At 73.3% G+C, this 7433-nt stretch overlaps 1 protein-coding gene across 1 annotated transcript in view; it reads right to left on the bottom strand.

Moving 5' to 3' along the window:
* PALS1 (protein associated with LIN7 1, MAGUK p55 family member) overlaps positions 1 to 6933 on the bottom strand; it is a 68288-nt gene extending 61355 nt beyond the window's left edge. Inside the window, exon 1 of the mRNA XM_073637406.1 lies at positions 6778 to 6933. The gene's annotated coding sequence lies outside the window, so the exon portion shown is untranslated. The remainder of the gene's footprint in view (positions 1 to 6777) is intronic.
* Between the last annotated feature and the right edge of the window lie 500 nt (positions 6934 to 7433).

Here is a 7433-nt window from a genome sequence, read left to right on the forward strand (position 1 = left end):
GATCAGACGCCTCCTGATGGTGTTACATGATGGTTAAGTATCTGCCTGTATTTCTCAGCACTGAGGACACCATGAACACATCCCCAACATCATTTACTGAAATGTAGCCAGAACCTTGCAGGGCCTCCACCGCGCTTCCTTACTGTGCCGCTCTCCGGCCCTTCGGCAGCACACTGCCTTCTGTTAGCCAAACATTTCACATTTTGACCCATCAGTCCACAACACCTGCTGCCATTTTTTTCTGCACCCCAGTTCCTATATTTTTGTGCATCGATTATCATTTGGCTTGTTTCTGTGTAGAAGCTCTGGATATTGGTCACAATTCATCCATGAAGACACTTCTGGCCAGACGTCTCCGCCCAGGTGGCAGCAGCTGGTCCCTCTAGTCCTCCCAGTTCTGAGTTGATGGCACTGCTGGACATCTTCTGATTTTGGAAGGAAGTAAGAATGATGTGACTGTCACACTCCTTGGCCGACCAATGTGTCTACGGTCTTCATTGGTGCCCTCAATGCTGAGAAGTACTTGCCCATCAGGGACGCATCCGACTGGCTCCAAATTTATTCTGCAGCCGGGCACCAATCCCAAACATCCAGCCAAGAAGAACGAGGAGTCCTGGAGGTGATGATCCGGCCACGGAGCCCTGATCTCACATCAACCAGCCTGTAGGAGCCGGAAGGATCTGCACCAGCCTCACCCACAGAGGATCTCATATCTCCCAGATGTTGGCACAACCTCCTGCACCGAGATTCTGACGTTTGGCCCCTGATCCTGGGGAGCCTGGCTCTGCGGATACTTTCTGCCGTCCGGCCCCTGACCCTGGGGAGCGTGGCCCTGCGGGGACGTCACGGCCCCTGACACAGGGGAGCGCGGCCCTGCGGGGACGTCCGGGCCCCTGACACAGGGGAGCGCGGCCCTGCGGGGACGTCCGGCCCCGGATCCCGGCCCTGCGGGGACGCCCGGCCCGACACAGGGGAGCGCGGCCCTGCGGGGACACCCGGCCCCTGACACAGGGGAGCGCGGCCCTGCGGGGACACCCGGCCCCTGACACAGGGGAGCGCGGCCCTGCGGGGACGTCCGGCCCCTGACACAGGGGAGCGCGGCCCTGCGGGGACGTCCGGCCCCTGACACAGGGGAGCGCGGCCCTGCGGGGACGTCCGGCCCCTGACACAGGGGAGCGCGGCCCTGCGGGGACGTCCGGCCCCTGACACAGGGGAGCGCGGCCCTGCGGGGACGTCCGGCCCCTGACACAGGGGAGCGCGGCCCTGCGGGGACGTCCGGCCCCTGACACAGGGGAGCGCGGCCCTGCGGGGACGTCCGGCCCCTGACACAGGGGAGCGCGGCCCTGCGGGGACGTCCGGCCCCTGACACAGGGGAGAGCGGCCCTGCGGGGACGTCCGGCCCCGGATCCCGGGGAGCGCGGCCCTGCGGGAACGTCCGGCCCCTGACACAGGGGAGAGCGGCCCTGCGGGGACGTCGGGCCCCGGATCCCAGGGGAGAGCGGCCCTGCGGGGACGTCGGGCCCCGGATCCCAGGGGAGAGCGGCCCTGCGGGGACGTCGGGCCCCGGATCCCAGGGGAGAGCGGCCCTGCGGGGACGTCGGGCCCCGGATCCCAGGGGAGAGCGGCCCTGCGGGGACGTCGGGCCCCGGATCCCAGGGGAGAGCGGCCCTGCGGGGACGTCGGGCCCCGGATCCCAGGGGAGAGCGGCCCTGCGGGGACGTCGGGCCCCGGATCCCAGGGGAGAGCGGCCCTGCGGGGACGTCGGGCCCCTGACACAGGGGAGAGCGGCCCTGCGGGGACGTCGGGCCCCTGACCCCAGGGGAGAGCGGCCCTGCGGGGACGTCGGGCCCCTGACCCCAGGGGAGAGCGGCCCTGCGGGGACGTCGGGCCCCTGACCCCAGGGGAGAGCGGCCCTGCGGGGACGTCGGGCCCCTGACCCCAGGGGAGAGCGGCCCTGCGGGGACGTCGGGCCCCTGACCCCAGGGGAGAGCGGCCCTGCGGGGACGTCGGGCCCCTGACCCCAGGGGAGAGCGGCCCTGCGGGGACGTCGGGCCCCTGACCCCAGGGGAGAGCGGCCCTGCGGGGACGTCGGGCCCCTGACCCCAGGGGAGAGCGGCCCTGCGGGGACGTCGGGCCCCTGACCCCAGGGGAGAGCGGCCCTGCGGGGACGTCGGGCCCCTGACCCCAGGGGAGAGCGGCCCTGCGGGGACGTCGGGCCCCTGACCCCAGGGGAGAGCGGCCCTGCGGGGACGTCGGGCCCCTGACCCCAGGGGAGAGCGGCCCTGCGGGGACGTCGGGCCCCTGACCCCAGGGGAGAGCGGCCCTGCGGGGACGTCGGGCCCCTGACCCCAGGGGAGAGCGGCCCTGCGGGGACGTCGGGCCCCTGACCCCAGGGGAGAGCGGCCCTGCGGGGACGTCGGGCCCCTGACCCCAGGGGAGAGCGGCCCTGCGGGGACGTCGGGCCCCTGACCCCAGGGGAGAGCGGCCCTGCGGGGACGTCGGGCCCCTGACCCCAGGGGAGAGCGGCCCTGCGGGGACGTCGGGCCCCTGACCCCAGGGGAGAGCGGCCCTGCGGGGACGTCGGGCCCCTGACCCCAGGGGAGAGCGGCCCTGCGGGGACGTCGGGCCCCTGACCCCAGGGGAGAGCGGCCCTGCGGGGACGTCGGGCCCCTGACCCCAGGGGAGAGCGGCCCTGCGGGGACGTCGGGCCCCTGACCCCAGGGGAGAGCGGCCCTGCGGGGACGTCGGGCCCCTGACCCCAGGGGAGAGCGGCCCTGCGGGGACGTCGGGCCCCTGACCCCAGGGGAGAGCGGCCCTGCGGGGACGTCGGGCCCCTGACCCCAGGGGAGAGCGGCCCTGCGGGGACGTCGGGCCCCTGACCCCAGGGGAGAGCGGCCCTGCGGGGACGTCGGGCCCCTGACCCCAGGGGAGAGCGGCCCTGCGGGGACGTCGGGCCCCTGACCCCAGGGGAGAGCGGCCCTGCGGGGACGTCGGGCCCCTGACCCCAGGGGAGAGCGGCCCTGCGGGGACGTCGGGCCCCTGACCCCAGGGGAGAGCGGCCCTGCGGGGACGTCGGGCCCCTGACCCCAGGGGAGAGCGGCCCTGCGGGGACGTCGGGCCCCTGACCCCAGGGGAGAGCGGCCCTGCGGGGACGTCGGGCCCCTGACCCCAGGGGAGAGCGGCCCTGCGGGGACGTCGGGCCCCTGACCCCAGGGGAGAGCGGCCCTGCGGGGACGTCGGGCCCCTGACCCCAGGGGAGAGCGGCCCTGCGGGGACGTCGGGCCCCTGACCCCAGGGGAGAGCGGCCCTGCGGGGACGTCGGGCCCCTGACCCCAGGGGAGAGCGGCCCTGCGGGGACGTCGGGCCCCTGACCCCAGGGGAGAGCGGCCCTGCGGGGACGTCGGGCCCCTGACCCCAGGGGAGAGCGGCCCTGCGGGGACGTCGGGCCCCTGACCCCAGGGGAGAGCGGCCCTGCGGGGACGTCGGGCCCCTGACCCCAGGGGAGAGCGGCCCTGCGGGGACGTCGGGCCCCTGACCCCAGGGGAGAGCGGCCCTGCGGGGACGTCGGGCCCCTGACCCCAGGGGAGAGCGGCCCTGCGGGGACGTCGGGCCCCTGACCCCAGGGGAGAGCGGCCCTGCGGGGACGTCGGGCCCCTGACCCCAGGGGAGAGCGGCCCTGCGGGGACGTCGGGCCCCTGACCCCAGGGGAGAGCGGCCCTGCGGGGACGTCGGGCCCCTGACACAGGGGAGAGCGGCCCTGCGGGGACGTCGGGCCCCTGACACAGGGGAGAGCGGCCCTGCGGGGACGTCGGGCCCCTGACACAGGGGAGAGCGGCCCTGCGGGGACGTCGGGCCCCTGACACAGGGGAGAGCGGCCCTGCGGGGACGTCGGGCCCCTGACACAGGGGAGAGCGGCCCTGCGGGGACGTCGGGCCCCTGACACAGGGGAGAGCGGCCCTGCGGGGACGTCGGGCCCCTGACACAGGGGAGAGCGGCCCTGCGGGGACGTCGGGCCCCTGACACAGGGGAGAGCGGCCCTGCGGGGACGTCGGGCCCCTGACACAGGGGAGAGCGGCCCTGCGGGGACGTCGGGCCCCTGACACAGGGGAGAGCGGCCCTGCGGGGACGTCGGGCCCCTGACACAGGGGAGAGCGGCCCTGCGGGGACGTCGGGCCCCTGACACAGGGGAGAGCGGCCCTGCGGGGACGTCGGGCCCCTGACACAGGGGAGAGCGGCCCTGCGGGGACGTCGGGCCCCTGACACAGGGGAGAGCGGCCCTGCGGGGACGTCGGGCCCCTGACACAGGGGAGAGCGGCCCTGCGGGGACGTCGGGCCCCTGACACAGGGGAGAGCGGCCCTGCGGGGACGTCGGGCCCCTGACACAGGGGAGAGCGGCCCTGCGGGGACGTCGGGCCCCTGACACAGGGGAGAGCGGCCCTGCGGGGACGTCGGGCCCCTGACACAGGGGAGAGCGGCCCTGCGGGGACGTCGGGCCCCTGACACAGGGGAGAGCGGCCCTGCGGGGACGTCGGGCCCCTGACACAGGGGAGAGCGGCCCTGCGGGGACGTCGGGCCCCTGACACAGGGGAGAGCGGCCCTGCGGGGACGTCGGGCCCCTGACACAGGGGAGAGCGGCCCTGCGGGGACGTCGGGCCCCTGACACAGGGGAGAGCGGCCCTGCGGGGACGTCGGGCCCCTGACACAGGGGAGAGCGGCCCTGCGGGGACGTCGGGCCCCTGACACAGGGGAGAGCGGCCCTGCGGGGACGTCGGGCCCCTGACACAGGGGAGAGCGGCCCTGCGGGGACGTCGGGCCCCTGACACAGGGGAGAGCGGCCCTGCGGGGACGTCGGGCCCCTGACACAGGGGAGAGCGGCCCTGCGGGGACGTCGGGCCCCTGACACAGGGGAGAGCGGCCCTGCGGGGACGTCGGGCCCCTGACACAGGGGAGAGCGGCCCTGCGGGGACGTCGGGCCCCTGACACAGGGGAGAGCGGCCCTGCGGGGACGTCGGGCCCCTGACACAGGGGAGAGCGGCCCTGCGGGGACGTCGGGCCCCTGACACAGGGGAGAGCGGCCCTGCGGGGACGTCGGGCCCCTGACACAGGGGAGAGCGGCCCTGCGGGGACGTCGGGCCCCTGACACAGGGGAGAGCGGCCCTGCGGGGACGTCGGGCCCCTGACACAGGGGAGAGCGGCCCTGCGGGGACGTCGGGCCCCTGACACAGGGGAGAGCGGCCCTGCGGGGACGTCGGGCCCCTGACACAGGGGAGAGCGGCCCTGCGGGGACGTCGGGCCCCTGACACAGGGGAGAGCGGCCCTGCGGGGACGTCGGGCCCCTGACACAGGGGAGAGCGGCCCTGCGGGGACGTCGGGCCCCTGACACAGGGGAGAGCGGCCCTGCGGGGACGTCGGGCCCCTGACACAGGGGAGAGCGGCCCTGCGGGGACGTCGGGCCCCTGACACAGGGGAGAGCGGCCCTGCGGGGACGTCGGGCCCCTGACACAGGGGAGAGCGGCCCTGCGGGGACGTCGGGCCCCTGACACAGGGGAGAGCGGCCCTGCGGGGACGTCGGGCCCCTGACACAGGGGAGAGCGGCCCTGCGGGGACGTCGGGCCCCGGGGAGAGCGGCCCTGCGGGGACGTCGGGCCCCGGGGAGAGCGGCCCTGCGGGGACGTCGGGCCCCGGGGAGCGCGGCCCTGCGGGGACGTCGGGCCCCGGGGAGCGCGGCCCTGCGGGGACGTCGGGCCCCGGATCCCGGGGAGCGCGGCCCTGCGGGGACGTCGGGCCCCGGATCCCGGGGAGCGCGGCCCTGCGGGGACGTCGGGCCCCGGATCCCGGGGAGCGCGGCCCTGCGGGGACGTCGGGCCCCGGATCCCGGGGAGCGCGGCCCTGCGGGGACGTCGGGCCCCGGATCCCGGGGAGCGCGGCCCTGCGGGGACGTCGGGCCCCGGATCCCGGGGAGCGCGGCCCTGCGGGGACGTCGGGCCCCGGATCCCGGGGAGCGCGGCCCTGCGGGGACGTCGGGCCCCGGATCCCGGGGAGCGCGGCCCTGCGGGGACGTCGGGCCCCGGATCCCGGGGAGCGCGGCCCTGCGGGGACGTCGGGCCCCGGATCCCGGGGAGCGCGGCCCTGCGGGGACGTCGGGCCCCGGATCCCGGGGAGCGCGGCCCTGCGGGGACGTCGGGCCCCGGATCCCGGGGAGCGCGGCCCTGCGGGGACGTCGGGCCCCGGATCCCGGGGAGCCTGGTCCTGCGGGGACGTCGGGCCCCAGATCCCGGGGAGCCTGGTCCTGCGGGGACGTCGGGCCCCAGATCCCGGGGAGCCTGGCCCTGCGGGGACGTCGGGCCCCAGATCCCGGGGAGCGCGGCCCTGCGGGGACATTGGGCCCCTGAATGATCCCAGGGATCCGGTTGCTCCGTCCGCAGTCACATGACCAGAGCCCACAATTACGGGTCTTAGCCCCTGATTGACAGTTAGCAGACCCCCCACCTGCAGCATCATGAAGGGGGCAGCCCCCAGGAGACCCTCACACCACTCACTGTCGGGGTCAGCAGAGGTTTTAGCAGCTCGGACCTGTGAATGGGACCCAGAAATCATGCAGAGCCCAGCACATAGCACATAGCACAGCACACACTACAAGACACCATTACACAGCCCCCCTCCTCCCCCACAGGAATAAGCACAGGAACAGCTGACTGCAGCCAGCCGGGAACTACAACTCCCAGCAACCAGGACCTGCTGCCACTTGCAGGGGTCCCCGGCTCTCCCCTCACTCACCCTCCACCTTGCTCCCCGCAGACTCCCGTGATCCGAGTCGTTGTTTCTCCGCGCTCCGAGTGTCGGGGCAGTGACGCGGGAGTCTCCCAGACTTCAGACATATACATTGCGCATGCGCGGAGAGTTAAGGGAAAGCCGGGGCAAGGGGACATGGCGCATGCGCCGTGCTAGTTACTGGCATTCCGTACATGCGTACCAACAGGTGTTTGACGCATGCGCACAAGCCGAAATCCGTCCCGAACTGATAGAGAAATATTTGCTGTGGACCATTTACTATGTAATATAAGTAGGGCTCAGGTCCAGTCCCGGACTGGGACATGAAAGCGGCCCTGCCGCACAAACCACATGCTATGACACTCATTACCGCCGATCAGTGGATTCTGCTATATTTTGTCTGCCCCTCATCACTCTCTTAAAGGAATTATTTGAAGAGCCAGATGTAAATGGCGCAACAGTGCATATGATCAACCCCAGCTCCATGTACATGGTGCTCTACAGAGCTCTGCTATCAGGATCATGAGGGTCCATAGGTCAGATCCACCGCAAAAGGAAAGACACCCCCTGTCCAGAAGAAAGGGGAAAGCTTCCAAACTACACATTGTCCTTCATACAGTATAATGCCCCCACATAGCCCTCCATACAGTGTAATGGGCCCA

This window comes from Phyllobates terribilis, unplaced genomic scaffold (genome assembly GCF_046119375.1).
Source record: "Phyllobates terribilis strain yellow unplaced genomic scaffold, ASM4611937v1 Scaffold_6__1_contigs__length_29720123, whole genome shotgun sequence".
In the NCBI taxonomy this organism is placed as follows: Eukaryota; Metazoa; Chordata; class Amphibia; order Anura; family Dendrobatidae; genus Phyllobates; species Phyllobates terribilis.